The following is a 22,623-nucleotide window of genomic DNA, read 5'->3' as shown; positions in this document are numbered from 1 at the left end:
AGAGGTGGTCCTCGTAACGCCTGGGCCCACTGATGTAGAGAGAGGTGGTCCTCGTAACGCCTGGGCCCACTGATGTAGAGAGAGGTGGTCCTCGTAACGCCTGGGCCCACTGATGTAGAGAGAGGTGGTCCTCGTAACGCCTGGGCCCACTGATGTAGGGAGAGGTGGTCCGACAGTGATAGAACAGTCACAAGCACCTGTTGCTGAGGAACAAGCTGTCCGTGTTGAGGGTACGGAGTTGCAGCTTGTACCAGAGGGGAACATAGCGTGTGTTATGCAGCAGAAAAATATTGTTGTAGGAGGTAAGGATGGATTTGGGGAGGCAATTCCCCAGACTGGTGAGGAGATGCCCAGTACGAGTGATGGGGTTAAGGTGGAGCTAGTCTCCCAGGTAGTGGAGGAGATGTCCACTACGGGTAATGGGGTTCAGGTGGGGCCAGTTTCCCAGGTAGTGGAGGAGATGCCCAGTACGAGTGATGGGGTGCAAGTGGGGAGTGTTCAGAGGGATGTGGCTGAGGGGAGTCAGGGGTCTGTGGCCTCAGTTGAGGAGAATCAGGAGAAGGATATGGACATCTCTGTTGATATGATAGCAGCTGGTGACGACTCAATTTACAATTTAGCGGATGTAAATGGGTTCCTGGATCAGACTTTTGGGAAATCTGTCAAATTGGCAGATTTCTTTGATGTTGATAAGTTTGTGAGGTCAGTTGTGGTGTTACAGGAGACGGTGGGGTTAGACCAGTTGAGTGAGAAGAAGCGGTTCCGCTTGAGGAAATGTGTTACTGCTGTCACGGCAGAAAAAGGTAGTGGGAAAACGTGGCAAGGTTAAGAGAAAATTAAAACAATGATGATGATCATGCCTCATAGGTTGTTTTTTGTCTCAGTTCTCTGTGGTTTCTTCTGTTTTTTCCTTTCTCTTTTCTATACGGCAATCAATTGCAAGGATCCTCAATCAACGTAGACAAACTGAGCGTGATATATAACCGTACAATACACAGCAAACTCACTTGGATTACATTGGCTTTGAGGCGAGCCTTGCATTTCGTCTTCAAAGTGGGTGACAGAAGCAAAACGGCCACTTTTCACAGAGATGTGCTCGGCATGAAGATTCTGCGTCACAATATTTGCGTCACAAAGAGTTTAAAGAAGGCAACTTGTAAGGGCCCTTATGATGGAAAATGGACCAAGACAATGGTCGGCTTTGGGCCAGAGGATGATGACTTCATGGCTGAACTGATCTACAATTATGGAGTGGGAGGATATCGCCTAGGCAACGACTTCCTCGGTTTGACTCTGCAGTCTAGCCAGGCTGTCAGCAATGCTAAGCGGCTTGGTTGGCCCCTCACTCAGGTTGGAAAGGGCCTCTATCTGGCTGAGGCCCCAGGAGGTTATCGCTTCTACCTGGTGGACAAAGAACAGCCTCCCAATGATCCTGTACAGAAGGTGTGTCTGGCAGGGTCTGACCTGCAGAAATCAATACGCTGCTCATCCCTTCTGGGGATGAAGGTGGAAGAGAGAAATGAGGAGAAGAAGACTGTGCTGATGGGATTCACAGACACTCAGTGTAAACTAGAGATTCACAACATTGTTGGGACAGTAGATCATGGGACGGCCTTCGAGCGGATAGCATTCTAGTGTCTATGTGAGCAGTTGGCAAATCTTGAACCCTTGATGACAAAGGGAAACCATAAAATCCTTACTCTCTTGGTTAGCCTGGAAACCCCTGGGAAGACTACAGTAGAAGTGGTCATTTGGGCTGACTCTCTCTCTCTCTCTCTCTCTCTCTCTCTCTCTCTCTCTCTCAATTCAATTCAATTCAATTCAATTGACTTTATTGACATGGCAAGTTATTATTACTTACATTGTCAAAGTATACATATCGAAGAATTTCAATAAAATATATATGTATATATATACACAAAATATATATATATTTATATATAAATAAATGGTGGGACTAACAGCAATAATAATAGTAGTAGTGGACATGGGATTACCATTAATAACAGCTACAACAACAATATTAATCAGAACAACAATACATTAAAGCAACAGTAGTAGACCAGTGTCAACATGACTGAGAAGACACATGACCTGGTACGAAAGACAAAACAAAACTAAGCTAAATGGGAAATATTATCAACATTACTTTGCATTTTTCACTGGCTGTCCCTCAGGCTGTGGCAGGAGGACACATATTTGGCTGCCAAAACTGCACATTTTGGCTTTTCACCCAACAAATATTTGAATTTTTCTTCATCTTTTATAGTTTCAAATTCTTTGTATTGAATTATAATTTTGGGAAAGAAATATGCTCTTAGGTCTGAGTATTTGTCACAGTGTAGTAGGAAATGCACTTCTGTCTCTACCTCTCCCCTGGAGCAGAGTGAGCACAGCCTGTCCTCTCTGGGCAGCCAGGTTTGTCTGTGACGACCGGTCTCTATAGCCAGACTGTGCTCACTGAGTCTGTACCTAGTCAATGTTTTCCTCAGTTTTCTATCAGTCACAGTGGTCAGATAGTCTGCCACCATGTACTGTCTGTTTAGAGCCAAATAGCATTGAAGTTTACTTTGATTTTTTGTGGTGTCTTTCCAATAGGTTATATATTTTTCTTTTTGTTTTGTGATGATTTGGTTGGGCCAGATTTTCTGAGGGCTGTCCCGAGGCTCTATGGGGTTGGTTTGGGTTGGTGAACTGAGCCTCAGAACCAGCTGGCTGAGGGGACTCTTCTCTGGTTTCATCTCTTGACATTGTAGAGCTGTGTGATGGAATGTTTTAGGGTCACTTGTTTTTAGATGGTTGTAAAATTTGATGGCTCTTTTTTCTATTCGAATGAGGAGGGGGTATTGGCCCAATTCTGCCCTACATGCGTTATTTGGAGTTTTTCTTTGTACTTGCAATACAGTCTTGCAAAACTCTGCATGCAATACTTCAATTGGATGTTTGTCCCATTTAGTAAATTCATTATTAGAGAGTGGACCCCATACTTCACTGCCATATAGAGCAATTGGTTCTATAACTGATTGAAAATTTTTGAGCCAGATTCTAATTGGAATTTCAATTTTGATGTTCCTTTTAATGGCATAGAATGCTCTTCTTGCTTTGTCTCTCAGCTCATTCACAGCCATGTGAAAGCTACCTGTGTTGCTGATATTTAGTCCTAGATATGTGTAGTTTTTGGTGTGTTCTAATAGAACTGTGTCCAAATAGAATTTATATTTGTCATCCTCTCTCTCTCTCTCACACTAACTATCTCTGCTTTATTGGCATGGGAAACATATGTTAACATTGCCAAAGCAAGTGAAGTAGATAATATACAAAAGTGAAATAAACAATAAAAATGAACAGTAAACATTTTACTCACAGAAGTTCCAAAAGAATAAAGACATTACAGTGTCATATTATGTGTATATACAGTGTTGTAACGATGTGCAAATGGTTAAGGTACAAAAGGGAAAATAAATAAACATAAATATGGGTTTTGTTTTTACAATGGTGTTTGTTCTGGTGTTTGTTCTTCACTGGTTGCCCTTTTCTTGTGGCAACAGTTCACAAATCTTGCTGCTGTGATGGCACACTGTGGTATTTCACCCAATAGATATGGGAGTTTATCAAAATTGGGTTTGTTTTCAAATTCTTTGTGGATCTGTGTAATCTGAGGGAAATATGTGTCTCTAATATGGTCATACATTTGGCAGGAGGTTAGGAAGTGCAGCTCAGTTTCCACCTCATTTTGTTGGCAGTGTGCACATAGCCTGTCTTCTCTTGAGAGCCAGGTCTGCCTACTGTGCCCTTTCTCAATGGCAAGGCTATGCTCACTGAGTCTCTACATAGGCAAAGCTTTCCTTAAGTTTGGATCAATCAGTGGTCAGGTATTTTGCCACTGTGTACTCTCTGTTTAAGGCCAAATAACATTCTAGTTTGCTCAGTTTTTCTGTTAATTCTTTCTAATGTGTCAAGTAATTATCTTTTTGTTTTCTCATGATTTGGTTGGGTCTAATTGTGATGCTGTCCTGGGGCTCTGTGGGGTCTGTTTGTGTTTGTGAACGGAGCCCCACGACCAGCTTGCTTAGGGGACTCTTCTCCAGGTTCATCTCTCTGTAGGTGATGACTTTGTTATGGAAGATTTGGGAATCGACTCCTTTTAGGTGGTTGTAGAATTTAACGTTTTTTCCTCAGTATTTTGATAATTAGCGGGTATAGGCCTAATTCTGCTCTGCATGCATTATTTGGTGTTTTACGTTATACACTGAGGATATTTTTTGCAGAATTCTGCATGCAGAGTCTCAATTTGGTATTTGTCCCATTTTGTGAATTCTTGGTTGGTGAGCGGACCCCAGACCTCACAACCATAAAGTATTTTTAGCCATATCCTAATTGTTATGTCACATTTTATGTTCCTTTTGATGGCATAGAAGGCCCTTCTTGCCTTGTCTCAGGTCGTTCACAGCTTTGTGGAAGTTACCTGTGGCGCTGATGTTTAGGTCAAGGTATGTATAGTTTTTTGTGTGCTCTAGGGCAACGGTGTCGAGATGGAATTTGTATTTGTGGTCCTGGCGACTGGACCTTTTTTGGAACACCATTATTTTTGTCTTACTGAGATTTACTGTCAGGGCCCAGGTCTGTCAGAATCTGTGCAGAAGATGTAGGTGCTGCTGTAGACCCTCCTTGGTTGGTGACAGAAGCACCAGATCATCATCAAACAGTCGACCCTTTGACTTCAGATTCTAGTAGGGTGAGGCCGGGGGCTGCATATTGTTCTAGTGCCCTCGCCAATTTGTTGATATATATGTTGAAGAGAGTGGGGCTTAAGCTGCATCCCTGTTTCACCCCACGGCCCTGTGGGAAGAAATGTGTGTTTTTTGCCAATTTTAACTGCACACTTGTTGTTTGTGTACATGGATTTCTCTCTCTCACACACACTGTCCTTTAATTCAATTTGATTCAAAGGGCTTTACAGGCATAGGAAACATATGTTTACATTACCATGGCAAGTGAAATGGATAATGAACAAAAGGAAAATAAACCATCAGAAATGAATAGTAAACATTACCCTCACAAAAGTTTTGAAATAATATAGACATTTTAAATGACATTATTGGCTATGTGCAGTGTTGTAACAATGTGCAAATAGTTAAAGTACAAAAGGGAAAATGAATAAACCGATATAAATAGGTTGTAATTACAGTGGTGTTTGTGCTCCACTGGTTGCCCTTTACTTGTGGCAACAGGTCACAAATCTTGCTGCTGTGGTTGCACACCTAATAGATATGGGAGTTTATCAAAATTGGATTTGTTTTCAAATTCTTTCTGGGTCTGTGTAATCTGAGGGAAATATCTGTCTCTAATATGGTCATCCATTTGGCAGGAGGTTAGGAAGTGCAGCTTAGATTTCATCTAATTTGTGCACATAGTCTGTCTTCTCTTGAGAGCCAGGTCTGCCTACAGCGGCCTCTATCAATAAGAAGGCTATGCTCACTGAGTCTACAACGACACAGGATGAGACCCAGATGCAGACACAGGATGAGACCCAGATGCAGACACAGGATGAGACCCAGATGCAGACACAGGATGAGACCCAGATGCAGACACAGGAGGCAGATGGTTCGAGTCTCAGAGGTATTAGATACAGTTGAAGTCGGAAGTTTACGTACACTTAGGTTGGAGTCATTAAAACACGTTTTTCAACCACTCCACAAATTTCTTGTTAACAAACTATAGTCGGTTAGGACATCTACTTTGTGCATGACACAAGTCATTTTTCCAACAATTGTTTACAGAAAGATTATTTCACTTATCATTCACTGTATCACAATTCCAGTTGGTCAGATGTTTACATACATACATATTTAAACAGCTTGGAAAATTCCAGAAAATGATGTCATGGCTTTAGAAGCTTCTAATTGACATCATTTGAGTCAATTGGAGGTGTACCTGTGGATGTATTTCAAGGCCTACCTTCAAACTCAGTGCCTCTTTGCTTGACATCATGGGAAAATCAAAATAAATCAGCCAAGACCTCAGATTTTTTTTTGTAGACCTCCACAAGTCTGGTTCATCCTTGGGAGCAATTTCCAAACGCCTGAAGGTACCACGTTCATCTGTACAAACAATAGTACACAAGTATAAACACCATGGGACCACGCAGCCGTCACACCACTCAGGAAGGAGACGCTTTCTGTCTCCTAGAGATGAACATAGTTTGGTGCGAAAAGTGCAAATCAATCCCAGAACAGCAGCAAAGGACCTTGTGAAGATGCTGGAGGAAACAGGTACAAAAGTATCTATATCCACAGTAAAACTAGTCCTATATCGACATAACCTGAAAGGCCGCTCAGCAAGGAAGAAGCCACTGCTCCAAAACCGCCATAAAAAAGCCAGACTACGGTTTGCAACTGCACATGGGGACAAAGATCGTACTTTTTGGAGAAATATCCTCTCGTCTGATGAAACAAAAATATAACTGTTTGGCTATAATGACCATCGTTATGTTTGGAGGAAAAAGGGGGAGGCTTGCAAGCCGAAGAACACCATCCCAACTGTGAAGCACGTGGTTGGCAGCATCATGTTGTGGTGGTGCTTTGCTGCAGGAGGGGCTGCTGCATTTCACAAAATAGATGGCATCATGAGGGAGGAAAATTATGTGGATATATTGAAGCAACATCTCAAGACATCAGTCAGGAAGTTAAAGCTTGGTCGCAAATTGGTCTTCCAAATGGACAATGACCCCAAGCATACTTCCAAAGTTGTGGCAAAATGGCTTAAGGACAGCAAAGTCAACGTATTGGAGTGGCCATCACAAAGCCCTGACCTCAATCCTATAGAAAATTTGTGGGCAGAACTGAAAACGTGTGTGCGAGCAAGGAGGCCTACAAACCTGACTCAGTTACACCAGCTCTGTCAGGAGGAATGGGACAAAATTCACCCAACTTATTGTGGGAAGCTTGTGGAAGGCTAACCGAAATGTTTGACCCAAGTGAAACAATTTAAAGGCAATGCTACCAAATACTAATTCATTGTATGTAAACTTCTGACCCACTGGAAATGTGATGAAAGGGAACCGTAAAGACTAAAGAGAAGGAAAAACACGCTGGGACTACTTGACGAGACAAGACGAACTGGCAACAGACCGACAGAAAACGCAGGTATAAATACACAAGGGATAATGGGGAAAATAGGAGACACCTGGTCGGGGGTGGAGACAAGCACGAGACAGGTGGAACAGATCAGGGTGTGACAGAGTCTGTACAAAGTTAAAGCTTTTCTTAATTTTGGGTCAGTCACAGTTGTCAGGAATTCTGCTACTGTCTACTCTCTGTTTAGTGCCAAATTGCTTTCCAGTTTGCTCAGTTTTTGTGTCAAGTAATTATCTTTTTGTTTTCTCATGATTTGGTTGGGTCTAATTGTATTGCAGTCCTGGGGCTTTGTGGGGTCTGTTTTTGTTTGTGAGTCCCAGTACCTCTTTCTCTCTCTCCCTCTCTCTCTTGGTCTTTCTGTCTGTAACACCACTCACAAGGGCAGAACAAGCTGCTCCTTCCATGTCACTGTGATACTGTAGATAGCTCCCCAAACAAAAAGATATTCCTACCACCCCTCCTCTGATTCTAAAATTGGTCTAATGCCCAAGTCTCCTCCCTTACAAACTATGTTGTTGGTTTTAGAAGGCAAGAGGTGGAGCGACAGAAAGTGGTAGAGTGAGTGAGCAAAAGAAAGGGAGAGGGAAAGAGAGAGCGAGCTGTCTAGACGCCCTACTCTTTTCTAAACTCTTCACCATGTGTCACGTTATGTACAGGACATCCTAACCCTATTCATGGAGCAGGGGTTGCATCCCAAATAACACCATATTCCCTATATCGTGCACTTCTTTTGACCAGAGCCCCATGGGCCTGTATAGTGAATAGGGTGCCAATTGGGAGTCAGCCGCCTGCCTCCTAGCTCGCCAGTGTTTACCCAATCTGTTTAATCAGGAAGTGTCCACCCACGGATTGGGACTGGGGATGGGGACAGGAGTACAGGTTCATATTCATTTGGCACACTGTAGCAAAATGTTTTGCAACCGGAAACTAAAACGAGCATTTCTTATTGGACAAGTTCAGGTAAAGACCTTCCATTTCAGTCTGTTTTTTTGTTGTTGAAACATTTGATGCATAATGAACCAGACCCAGAAGAACAGGAGTACAGAGTACCTTCTAGAGCTGCCAAATGAAGCAGTGTGTATGTGTGTGTGTGTACAACGTGTACTAGACCTACTAGAGCTGCCAAATGAGCCAGCAGAATCAGGCTAATCTATATGAGCCGCGCTAACAATGCTACGGGGGGGGGTTCCCCTTACATTCTCGCCCATTTTTGTTCTCTTGCTATATTTTCTCTATTGTATCTCTCTCTCTTTCTTTCTCTACCCATCTCTTTCTTTCTCTACCTCAGTCTCTCTCTTATCCTCCTTCCCCATCCATCTTTCTCTCTATTTTACCCTCCCCTTCTCTCGTTGTCTTTCTCTCCAATATAGACTTTGTAATGTGTCTTTCAAATCTGTGGACAAGTGTCCCCTGTCGCCTGCTTCACCATAGAACATTGTTGATTCCACCCCCCTTTCAGGACAAGACAGACAGGTAGGACTATCTGTCTTTTTGATGCTGCTAGGTGTAAATTGCAGGAAATTACATTTACCGCCATTTCCCCACGGGTATTGACAATACCTCTCCCTTTATTCAAATACCGCTTTTATGTTCGCCTTCGTCCCAAATGGTCACCTATTCACTATATGGTGCACTAGGGCCCATAGGGTTCTGGTCAAAAGTAGTGCACTATATAGGCAATAGGGTGCCATTTGGGATGCTAACTCTGTAAATTGAGTGGGGGGAGCAAGGGAGGAAAGGAAAATGGTATAAAAAGTGAATGCTCACACCGCATGAATGATAATTGTGTTTCCGTGGGTTGCTTGGTTACCGTTTACATGAAATTGGAGGTTGTGGAGAATTGTGATTCCGCTGTGGGTTTCTTGCGCTGCTGTGCGTGAGCCGGCGCAAACACAGGAAATAGCACCATCACTTTGAGATCATTTTTGAAAACAGTTTATGGGAGAAAGAGAGTTTGCAGAGAGACATAGAATAGCCTGTATGATCTGTCTGTGCAGACAGATCAGATATTCTTCAACTGTTGTTTAGTCATTTCAGGGAGAAGGCAGGCGTGCCAAAACGTGGATGATATTTCCAGTAGCATAAAGACACATGGATATTTATGATAACATATTCTGTGCTCTTTCATGTCAGTCCAGAGAACAAACTAAAGAACCCAATGTACCATCCAGACAAATTTATTGGGATTGACATACACACACACATACACACACACACACACCCTTCTGTTAACGACTGGCATCCTTTAACAAAGTACGACTCGCATCGCACCTCATTTGCACATTCTAACCTTCACCCATAGACCCAATACATCTCCTCTCTCAGTATTGCTGCCAGGAAGATCAATAATTTAGGAGAGGCGAGGGAGATGAGGACAGGACAGCATAGGCGACGGAGAGGAGGGGAGAGATAAAGGGAGGAGGGGGGAGTGGGGGAGGAGAAGAGGAAATGTAACATTCTAAATGTTCTGTCTGGTACAGTGATCTAATGGCCAGTGGTATTTTCTAATAGGCACAATACACCTTTCCCCCCCAAAAAAAGTATTTACCTATTTGAGGTCAAGTAGTCTACCTACCGAATGTGATGAAAATGTATGGTAATCATAATTAATAATTAATTAACTTAAGTTAATGAGAACTACTTATTGACATATTCACATTCAACTTCCCTCATCTCTTTTGTCTAGTTGTTTGCCTGTTTCTTATGCTTGGGGATGTTGTGTGTGTGTGTGTGTGTGTGTGTGTGTGTGTGTGTGTGTGTGTGTGTGTGTGTGTGTGTGTGTGTGTGTGTGTGTGTGTGTGTGTGTGTGTGTGTGTGTGTGTGTGTGTGTGTGTGTGTGTGTGTGTGTGTGTGTGTGTGTGTGTGTGTGTGTGTGTGTGTGTGTGTGTGTGTGTGAGAATGAGTGCCTGTGAGTGCGTGCCTGTGTTTGGGTATAAGACTAGTATTGCTGGATGATTGAACCCAATTGATGAGGCCAAGAGCCGTTGCTGCATAACGTTACTGGGAATTCGGGGTGGTTTGGGTCGTGGGTAGATTCCAGTGGAGGCTGGTGAGAGGAGCTATAGAGGGATTCGATTGCTAATTCACGTTTAGCCTATAAAACGAGTTTATAGATTAGTTTATTTGTTATCAACTACAATTAGACCGCTTAGAGGGTAAAGTAATAATTGTTGTTTCTGTAGGTCTACCATCACAACAACATTGTTTAAAAAGTTACTCAAGTGTATAAAGTTATTAAGCCTAAAAGTTTAGACTATTCGTTTATTCGTTTAACTGCAGACTAATCATTATTAACCTGAATATTTGCATATATCGTGGGTAGATTCCAGTGGAGGCTGGTGGGAGGAGCTATAGAGGGACGATTCCGTTGGAATCAACGGAACGGTATCAAACATCAAACATATGGAAACCACATGTTTGACTCCGTTCCATTTATTCCACTCCAATGAGCCCGTCCTCCTATATTTCTTCCCACCTGCCTCCACTGGTAGATCCTGGGCATGGGAATAAGGTATTGCTGGATTCCCACGTGGCTAACCTAACAGCCTTTGCAGCGTAGCTAGCATTACTGTGCCTTGGTTGTGCTGGTGATGGTGGTGGTGGTGGGAAGTACATTCTGGACATAAGAATAGTAATATTGGATGATGCAATACTAGTTATAAGACTAGTATTGGTGTATCCCACTATATGGCTCTGGTCTTGGGGTATCACTTCTTCCTACTGAAAACCGTCTTTCATGACTATCGGAGCTCTGGAACTCTGCTGCATGCATCCTAATCCATTTCTTAGAAAAAATATAAATGGCAAAATACTTTTCTTGGAAAAAGTGACAAGATACACTGTGAATATAAAAAACGCTGTCCAAATGCAACCTGCCAGCCCATATGGAAAAGTGAATTTAACAAGATTCTTATGTTTTCCTGAAACTTGTACATATGGCAGCAAATACACATGCAAGGTCCATAGAATGTTCTTGTAATATACACTTATATGAGTAGATCAAATGTATACTTTACAAAATGCTGCATGTATTGTATATAAACATACAAGAGACGTGTAAGCTAAGCCTTCTACGGTCTCACATACATGGGACACTGTCTGATGTATTGAAGAAAGGAGGAGGAAGAGAAGGAGCAGGAAAAAGGAGGAGAAGCAGGAGGAGGAAGGGGGAAAGTAGAAAGAGGAGGGAGAAGAGGAGGAATGACTTTCATAGCAGCAGTGAATCTATTTCTATTTAGTGGAGATCTCTCAACAATCATTCTCATGATAGCACATTGGTCAGCGACAATGACAAATATCAAAGCTAAGCAGGGCTAGGTTAGGGAGACCGTAGATACATTAACTGTCCAGTAGGAGGTGTTGCCCAGCCTTAACCATGGAAATGCATCTCTGAAAATGTACACTGAGTGTACAAGACAGTAGGAACACCTGCTCTTTCTATGACAGACTGACCAGGTGAATCCAGGTGAAAGCTATGATCCCTTATAAATGTCACTTGTTAAATCCACTTCAGTCAGTATAGATGAAGGGGGGAAAGAGGTTAAAGAAGGATTTTTAAGCCTTGAGACAATTGTGTATGTGTGCCATTCAGAGGGGGAAGGCGTAAGACAAATGATTTAAGGGCCTCTGAACAGGGTATGGTAGTAGGTGCCAGGAGCACCGGTTTGAGTGTATCAAGAACTAAAACACTGCTGGGTTTTTCACGCTCAACTGTTTCCTGAGTGTATCAAGATGGTCCACCACCCAAAAGACATCCAGCCAACTTCACACAACTGTGGGAAGCATTGGAGTCAACATGGACCAGCATCCCTGAGGAAGGCTTTCGACACCTTGTAGAGTCCATGCCCCAACGATCCTAATGTTTTGTACACTCAGTGTATATACAAATATAGGAATTTTCTTATAGTTTTTTATATGTTAACTTATAAAAACAGTGTGAAACCTATAAGGAAAGCATTTCTTTTGTGGAATTGACATTGTCAGAACATACAATTGTATTATAATATTCATAGATGACTCCTGTAATTAATATATTTTGTCTCAAATATGTCATACCATGTTTATGTAGGAAATTCACCTCAATCATGTAATCAATTGTGTACGTGATTTAAGGCATATAAGTTAACACGTTAACAACTACATCACTGACATACAGTGCTGTCAGAAAGTATTCAGACCCCTTGACTTTTTCCACATTTTGATACGTTACAGCCTTATTCTTAAATTGATTAAATAAAACTATTTCCTCAGCAATCTACACACAATACCCCACGACGACAAAGCGAAAACAGGTTTTTAAAAATGTTGGCAAATTTATTAAAAACAAAAAACAGAAATATTTGATTTACATAAATATTCAGACAATTTGCTATGGGACTCGAAATTGAGCTCAGGTGCATCCTGTGTCCATTGATCATCCTTGAGACGTTTCTACAACTTGATTGGAGTCCACCTGTGGTAAATTCAATTGATTTGACATGATTTGGAAAGGCACACACCTGTCTATATAAGGTCCCACAGTTGACAGTGCATGTCAGAGCAAAAACCAAGCCGTGAGGTCGAAGGAATTGTTCTTGGCACAGATCTGGGGAAGGGTACCAAAATATTTCTGCAGCATTGAAGGTCCCACAAAACACAGTGGCCTCCATAATTTCTAAATGGTAGAAGTTTCGAACCACCAATCCTCTTCCTAGAGCTGGCCGCCCGGCCAAACTGAGCAATCGGGGGAGAAGGGCCTTGGTCAGGGAGGTGACCAAGAACCCGATGGTTACTCTGACAGAGCTCTAGAATTCCTCTGTGGAGATGGGAGAAACTTCCAGAAGGACAACCATCTCTGCAGCACTTCACCAATCAGGCCTTAATGGTAGAGTGGCCAGATGGAGGCCACTACTCAGTAAAAGGCACATGACAGCCTGCTTGGAGTTTGCTAAAAGGCACCTAAAGACTCTCAGACAATGAGAAACAAGATTCACTGGTCTGATGAAACCAAGATTGAACTCTTTGGCCTGAATGCCACACGTCACGTCTGGAGGAAACCTGGCACCATCCCTACGGTGAAGCATGGTGGTGGCAGCATCATGCTGTGGGGATGTTTTTCAGTGGCAGGGACTGGGAGACTTATCAGGATTGAGGCAAAGATGAACTGAGCAAAGTACAGAGAGATCCTTGATGAAAACCTGCTCCAGAGTGCTCAGGACCTCAGACTGGGGCGAAGGTTCACCTTCCAACAGGACAATGAGCCAAAGCGCACAGCCAATGAATGTCCTTGAGTGGCCTAGCCAGAGCCTGGACTTGGACCAGATCGAATGTCTCTGGAGACCTGAAAATAGCTGTGCAGCAACGCTCCCCATCCAACCTGACAGAGCTTGAGAGGATCTGCAGAGAAGAATGGGAGAAACTCCCCAAATACAGGTGTGCCAAGCTTGTAGCGTCATACCCAAGAAGACTCAAGGCTGTAATTGCTGCCAAAGGTGCTTCAACAAAGTACTGAGTAAAGGGTCTGAATACTTACGTTAATGTTGAATTTCCTTTTTGAATTTTTATTCATTTCCTAAATTTGATAAACAGTTTTTGCTTTGTCATTATGGGGTATTGTGTGTTGATTGATAAGGTGGAAAAAATAATTTAATCAATTTTAGAATAAGGCTGTAACTTAACAAAATGTGGAAAAAGTCAAGGGGTCTGAATACTTTCCGAAGGCACTGTATCAGGAAAACCATTCAACATCTTACCAGATACTTATTCGATTTTTGTACAAATCTTCTTCTGCCATACAAGGTTCTAATTTGATTTTCAGGATTAGTTTCCTTAAAATCTATAGTATATGATCAAATGCAGCTGGTCATCTGGGTCCATAGATACACATATAACAACTAATAAACAACGCAAAATAAATTATAGATGATAAAATTCCATCAGGTGGGTCCATATTTCATAACCACACCACGAGCTCAAATGACCAACCAGGTCCATACATTTTACATCAACTGATAAACAATGTGAAAATATAATAGTAGATGATCTAATGCCAACAACAGTGAAAGTGACCTTTCAACCCTCTCTAGCATTAGTGGAGGAGGATGATAAAGGTGGATGAAGTCCAAGAGTCTGACAAAGGTCCAGCGCAAATCAGCCGCTGATGTCGGAATCATCTGTCACCTCTCCTTATAATGTACCTCACCCTTCCCTTTACTGAACATAATGGCTGGAAGGCTTAGCTGAACATAACACAACTATTACACAAACACACACACACACACACACACTGTCATCTCATATCTCAAGTATGGAACATACTGTACATGAGAGAGAGAGAAATATGTGTACATGCCTGCTTGTGTGTTCGCGCACGTGTTCTGTATGCACGGTGCACGTATGCGCTTGTGTGTGTGTGTGTACTAGCGAACCTAATGGAGGTCGTAGCACCTGGGTGATTACACCCCTCCAAGTATCCCTCTCATGGGTAATTTGGAGCTGCGTGTTCTAGAACACGCTGACAGACAGGAAACGTAACCATGACAAATAAGGCATTTCTCCAAGTTCTAATGTGGGGATAATGGGCCAGCTACAGGTCCACTCCATTATGGATGGATGGTTGGTTCTCCCCCTCAGTGTTGTGTGTTGATATGAATCACCATAATGGCTGTTGTTTTAGACTGATGAATTAGACTTGGCGTTTAATGGATTATGTACAAGTTCAGTGAGTGTACGTGTGTTTGGTTGTCAGGCTGAATTTAAGATGGAAATGAGTATTTTTGTGTCCTGTAGAGTCAAGGACTTGCATAAGTCAGTGTAATAGATGTTGTTTTCAACAAGATGTATGTGTTCGACACGTAACTGAGACTGAAATTCCTATTATTTAATATAGTTGTGTGATGCACAGTTAAGAACGACTGTTGTTTTGGACTCAACCAACATTCAACGAATCATATTCCTGAACTTTACAGTCGTCACATTTGAAGTTGAGAATGAAACCCTGAGTACTTTATGCCGTTGTAGAGTTCAGTGACTGTACGTTTGTCACATTCCTGTCACGTACACAAAGAACATAGTACGTCACGGCTGTGTTAGAATCAAAGGGTTCCATCATCTTGGAGCTGTGGAGCATTTTACCCATTTGAAATAATTATGTAAAAATGTCATGTAGAGAGTATGCAAATATAATGTATCCACTGAGTAAAACGTGACAAATTTAAACCCTGTTAGCACACTCAGTACCATGTTTTCATGAAATTCAGAGTAAGCTGACATGTACAGCTAATCTCTCTACGTATTAAGCCATTTACACACACACACACACACATGTGGATGTGCATAATCACACACCTTCCTTTGGGATCCCTCTTAGTCCAGTGTGGTTCCTTCCAAGTATACTGTGTTCGGGCTGTGGTGTGGGTCTGGCTTGCTATTGGTCTGGAGATGGCTGAATAGGCCAATCGGTGACCTGCAGAGGTTGTCTCAGTGGGGGCAGGTTCATCCTGTAGACATGGTTTATTGTTACTGGCACTGCTGTTGGTTCTTTGCGGCGTGCTCTTTTCCCGTTAAACCCCTGAGAGTCTAAGGGCCCGGGGCTGGGTTTCCAATAAGCTAACATATGTAATTGTTTTAAGATGGTCATACCAAGGAATTGTTTTAATTTTAGGACCCAACAAAAATAATAATTTGATGAAACATTACATTTGGCTTTCCTGCTATTAGCCCTTAATAGCCCATAACAACACATTGAATAACAGATAGTCAAAAAATACATTAAAAGTAAGCGTATTTTGAAGTGTCTGTCCTATATCTGAGAGCTATAAGAAAGCTCAGGAAATTATTATCGATTTTTTTTACACGTATTTAACCCTTTATTTGGCACTAAAGTGCCTCCATACTTCCATTCCTGTTTAAAAACTGGTACAGGGTTACTTCAGACGAATCTTGTGAAGCTTGTAAGCATTGTAGAGCAAAATCTGACATGTACGTGTTCGTGAGAGTCTCCTCTTTCTACAGTGGGGTCATATTAGTTTGTAGCGCATACTGTTTGGTCGCTACAGACATTTACACGAGAAGACAGACTTCCGGGATGTCTCCTGGTGTAGCTCTACCAGCTTCCACCGCAGATGGAAGGCTGACGGTCTGCGGACAGTAGCCCATGCAGAAACAGATATCTCTATCTAAAACGGATGGATGTTGATGAGGAGTATTTGTATTAAGCTAATTAGATTAGAGTCAATCGACTCAAGGGGAAAGTTCTCTTCTTTGAGTTCCATTAGTGATTTTAGTCCTCTGCACACTCACACACCATACACACACCACACACACACACACACACACACACACACACACACACACACACACACACACACACACACACACACACACACACACACACACACACACACACACACACACACACACACACACACACACACACACACACACACAGCCCATCCTGTCCTCATATGACACATACAGTTGAAGTCGGAAGTTTACATACACGTAGGTTGGAGTCATTAAAACTCGTTTTTCAACCACTCCACACATTTCATGTTAACAAACTATAGTTTTGGCAAGTCGGTTAGGACATCTATTTTGTGCATGACACAAGTAATTTTATTCACTGTATCACAATTCCAATTGGTCAGAAGTTTACATACACTAAGTTGACTGTGCCTTTAAATAGCTTGGAAAATTCCAGAAAATGATGTCATGGCTTTAGAAGCTTCCGATAGGCTAATTGACATAATTTGAGTCAATTGGAGGTGTACCTGTGGATGCATTTCAAGGCCTACCAACACAGTGCCTCTTCGCATGACGTCATGGGAAAATCAAAATAAATCAGCCAAGACCTCAGAAAAAAATTGTAGACCTCCACAAGTCTGGTTCATCCTTGGGAGCAATTTACAAACGCCTGAAGGTACCACGTTCATCTGTACAAACAATAGTACACAAGTATAAACACCATGGGACCATGCAGCCGTCATACCGCTCAGGAAGGAGACCCGTTCTGTCTCCTAGAGATGAACGTACTTTGGTGCGAAAAGTGCAAATCAATCCCAGAACAACAGCAAAGGACCTTGTGAAGATGCTGGAGGAAACAGGTACAAAATTATCTATATCCACAATAAAACTAGTCCTATATCGATATAACCTGAAAGGCCGCTCAGCACGGAGGAAGCCACTACTCCAAAACCGCCATAAAAAAGCCAGACTATGGTTTGCAACTGCATATGTGGACAAAGATCGTACTTTTTGGAGAAATGTCCTCCGGTCTGATGAAACAAAAATAGAAGTGTTTGGCCATAATGACCATCATTTTGTTTGGAGGAAAAAGGGGGAGGCTTGCAAGCCGAAGAAAACCATCCCAACTGTGAAGCACAGGGGTGACAGCATCATGTTGTGGGGGTGCTTTGCTGCAGGGAGGGACTGCTGCACTTCACAAAATAGATGACCATGAGAAATGAAAACTATGTGGATATATTGAAGCAACATCTCAAGACATCAGTCAGGAAGTTAAAGCTTGGTCGCAAATGGGTCTTCCAAATGGACGATGACCCCAAGCATACTTCCAAAGTTGTGGCAAAATGGCTTAAGGACAACAAAGTCAACGTATTGGAGTGGCCATCACAAAGCCCTGACCTCAATCCTATAGAACATTTGTGGGCAGAACTGAAAACCCGTGTGCGAGCAAGGAAGCCTACAAACCTGACTCCGTTACTCTAGCTCTGTCAGGAGGAATGGGCCAAAATTCACCCAACTTATTGTGGGAAGCTTGTGGAAGGCTACCCAAAATGTTTGACCCAACTTAAACAATTTAAAGGCAATGCTACCAAATACTAATTGAGTGTATGTAAACTTCTGACTCACTGGGAATGTGATGAAAGAAATAAAAGCTGAAATAAATCATTCTCTCTACTATTATTCTGACATTTCACATTCTTAAAATAAAGTGGTGATCCTAACTGACCTAAGACAGGGAATTTTTACTAGGATTAAATGTCAGTAATTGTGAAAAACTGAGTTTAAATGTATTTGGCTAAGGTGTATGTAAACTTCTGACTTCAACTGTACATAGTTGATAAGGTTGGCGTGATAAACTCTAAACCTATCCGGACATAGAGCAGGATCTGTAGCACTTTGTGATGATTAAATTGACTGAACAAGCAGTAATAAATCAACACACACAACTGTGTGAACACTGCCCATGCTTGGCTTATAGTGGTCTATGAAGCGTGACCATATCACACACACACACACACACACACACACACACACACACACACACACACACACACACACACACACACACACACACACACACACACACACACACACACACACACACACACACACACAGTGTTGGCAGATCGTGTGAAGCGTGGCTGTCTAACGTGAGAATAGGAGTAGGGAAGGGAAAGGGGATACCTAGTCAGTTGCACAACTGAATCCATTCAACTGAAATGTGTCTTCATTTGCCTGACTGACTAATTCTGTTGTTTTTGCACTGTACGAAGAGTTCTTGCATGTGTCAACGGTGAATGCAATGTTAAATATTGATTGTGTGTGTGTGTGTGTGTGTGTGTGTGTGTGTGTGTGTGTGTGTGTGTGTGTGTGTGTGTGTGTGTGTGTGTGTGTGTGTGTGTGTGTGTGTGTGTGTGTGTGTGTGTGTGTGTGTGTGTTATTGAGAAAGAGCGAACAGAACAATACATAAAAGATATATATATATAATTTATTATTTTACCTTTATTTTACCAGGTTAGGCTCATTGAGATTAAACATATGTTTTCCAAGAGAGACCTGGCCAAAAAAGCAACACAAAGTTTCTGTAATTTACAACATAAAACACAAAGCACTACAGTTGAAAGACATCAGTTTACACATTGAACAGACACATAGGGTTTGGGAGGAGGGGTTCAAATAAGGGTCAAAACATTGACAGCCCGCTAAATAATTTTCCACAATAGATTTTACCTTAGCTATAAAATAATTTGAGGAGACGAGCTCCTGTACTTTCAAGTCTTTTTGTAGCTCGTTCCAAGTAGAGGGGGCAGAGTGGGCTACTGGAAAGCTTTTTTACCTAGCTCTGTACAGGCCTTAGATACATCCCTGTGAGCGTACGAGATCATTGCCATTAGCCTGCTGGACAATGTAGATTCACAGGTAAAATGGGAGCTGTCTCAGTATGGCCTTATAAATAAAAACATACCAATGACATAGTCTCTGTCTCCCTGAAGAGCTAAGGAAGGCCAGCCACTGTCATATAGAGGGTACAGTGATGAGTGAGGGTTTTGGTGTTCGTAATAAACCTCAGTGTCCCATGATACACAGTGTCAAGCATACGTGATGACGCAACAGGGGCATACATGTACAAGGTATCACCATAGTCAGATACAAGCAAGAAGGTAGAGGAAACAAGTCTCTTTCTCGCTTCAAGTGAAAAACATGACTTACTTTGAAAAATGTAAAACTTCTTATCTTCTTTTATTAGCACCAGCTAAATGTTCAAATTCACTATTTCTCATTAGCATTACAAATGGTTCCCCTTCCTTTCTGACAGCAACACACACACACACACACACACACACACACACACACACACACACACACACACACACACACACACACACACACACACACACACACACACACACACACACACACACACACACACACACACACACACACACACACACACAAACCACTTTCCTTTGTCCAAACATTCACCGGTGATATGAGTGGACTATACCACTCTCTCAGACTACACCTTGTAAGAATTGAGGAAAAATTCATAATTTGTTCCAGCCACAATATATATATATATACACATATATATACACACACACACACACACACACACACACACACACACACACACACACACACACACACACACACACACACACACACACACACACACACACACACACACATCCCAGCCCTGCTGATAACTCACGTAGTGTGAAAGTGCAGGCTGTGATCGGTCTAATGGCTTATGGAGTGGTACGTTTAGTGTAAATTACATTGGAATGTTGGTACTGTAGGAGTGTGTGACCTTTATAAAAGCGAGAACAAAACCTTCTGTGGCCAACGATAATGGCTGCATCCCAAACAGCACCCAATATTGTGCCTGGAGGCCCTATGGGCCCTGGTCAAATGTAAGGTACTAAAAATGAAATGGGGTGCCATTTGGATCGTAGATCATGTGTTTTAATGTCTTCATGCTCAAATACCAGTGTGGGTTTTCAATAAGTGTAACAAAAAAAACTGTAAAATCCTCCAATGTTGGTTCGGGTCGTCCATGACCGACCAACCAAATGGCTTAATAAGAGTAATTACATCGAAAATTACATTTTCTTTCAAAAAGGAACATTTATTTTTCCAAAAAGGAACATTGTGTGCATCCCAAATTGCAACCTTTCCCTATATAGTGCACTACTTTTGACAAGGTCCCATAGGGAATAGGAAACCAAGCGAGAAAGACAATAGTTTAACAGTTTTGAACAAATGTATTTATTTAAAAATGAATGAGAAGCAGGAGAGAGAGCTAGCTATATGTCGTTTTATTTTTTAAACTTTCACTTAGCTAGAGAATGCAGCTAGCTAGTTTAGCCTACTCAAACCAAAAGGGATGCTATGTTAGCTAGCTGGCTATGGCTATCCAACATTGGAACTCTTCCAAGTTAAGGTAAGCTTTTGGTTTTATTAATTTATTGCCAACAGGGCCTGCCGGTGTAACCACTAAACTGCTTGCTGACTACACTGTACTGCATGATTGTAGTGAGTTTACTAATGTGTTAGTTCCAATAGCTATGTTGACTAATATGATGTTAGCTAATTAGGTGGCAACAATCTAGGCTGTGTGTAGCGGTTAGCGGTTATGATATAAAGATTTGGTTTGGAAAGTTTTTTTTCGCATGGCCACAACCAGCTGATGTTTTGTGCACTGAAGTCCACAAGCAAAGGGTGAGAGGAGGAGAGCGCGTAGATGCGAGAAGGAATTATACAACGTGCAAAGTGATCATGCTGTTTGTATGTGGCTGCTATGAAAGTGAACCGTGTCTGCGTGTGATCAGGGGTGTATTCATTCCGCCAATTCGGTTGGAAAACGTTTCTTAAACGGAAGCAAAAGGAATGAAACAGGGATAATCATACCTGAATTTCTCCAATAGAAACTATAGTTTGGAACTGTTGGGCTAATGATTACACGCTAGATGCATGCAAGTGTGTGCAAGGTGATATTGAATGTGTCACTGTCTGTCACTTTGATTAATCAAATGTTTCTCTCGACCTGTGCACCTACGTCGTAAACTTTCATTCATAGGCTAGATTGTAGCAACCTCATGATGGGTATAGAGAAAATGTATCATGTAGTAGCCTAAACCTATCGATGTTACATTGAGGTGGGTGAGTGGAATGTGACTGGCAGTCATCCAATATGCTGTAATGGAAATAAGGCCATGCTCATAAAAACAATTATCTTCCTCCCTTATCTTAAACGGCACCGACCGCAACTAGTGTACTGTATGTGTGTGTGAGTGTGTGTGTACTGTTGTTAAGACAATATGAATTTAGCCACGCCCTCATGGGACAATGAGAATGGAGTTGAATAGAAAAACATCCAACCAATGCATTTCAGCGTCATTTAAGCTTCATGTTATAGTATTCATCAAGTTCCCTTACAGAAAAAACATAATTTCACATGTGGAAAATCACACGATTTCACATGAAATTTCACATTAATTTGGAACATTTCACATGTGATCACATGTATTAACACGTATAGTTCCATGTTATCACATTGGTTTACATGTTGTCACATTATCATATAAACTTTACATAAGACCACGTGATCACATGAAAATGTGTTTTTGGAACACTTCACATGTGATCAAGTGAAATTCTAAACGTTTTTTCTGTAAGGGTTGTTTCCCCTCCCTCTCTCACTCTCTCTCTTTCTCACGCTCTCTCTCTTTCTCACGCTCTATTCTCACTCTGTTCGACAACCTGTGAAGCTGTGTGTGTGTGTGTGTTTACTTGCATCTGTATGTGTTAGAAAGATAGAGAGAGAGAGAGAGAGAGAGAGAGAGAGAGAGAGAGGCAAAGACACACACCACAGGCTGGTGGCACTTTATTTTAATGATTTATTTTTTCATTTATTTTTAGGGGGTGGATCAGCTTTAATATTGCAGATAGATTTAATTGTCTCCATCATTTCCAATCCCCCATATACACTACCAGTCAAAAGTTTTAGAACACCTACTCATTCAAGTGTATTTATTTATTTGTACTATTTTCTACATTGTAGAATAATAGTGAAGACATAAAAGCTATGAAATAACACATATGGAATAATGTAGTAACCAAAAAAGTGTTAAATAAATCCAAATATATTTATATTTGAGATTCTTCAAAGTAGCATCCCTTTGCCTTAATGACAGATTTGCACACTCTTGGCGTTCTCTCAACCAGCTTCATGAGGTAGTCACCTGGAATGCATTTCAATTAA

General features: G+C 41.7%; 1 pseudogene; it reads left to right on the top strand.

Moving 5' to 3' along the window:
* Positions 1-346: 346 nt before the first annotated feature.
* LOC139541331 (glyoxalase domain-containing protein 4 pseudogene) lies at positions 347-1,635 on the top strand (annotated as a pseudogene).
* The last annotated feature ends 20,988 nt before the right edge of the window (positions 1,636-22,623 follow it).

The sequence above is a fragment of the Salvelinus alpinus genome, chromosome 2 (genome assembly GCF_045679555.1).
Source record: "Salvelinus alpinus chromosome 2, SLU_Salpinus.1, whole genome shotgun sequence".
Lineage (NCBI taxonomy): Eukaryota > Metazoa > Chordata > Actinopteri > Salmoniformes > Salmonidae > Salvelinus > Salvelinus alpinus.
The sequence above is the reverse complement of the archived record's forward strand: the minus strand, read 5'-3'. Positions and strand labels throughout refer to the sequence as shown.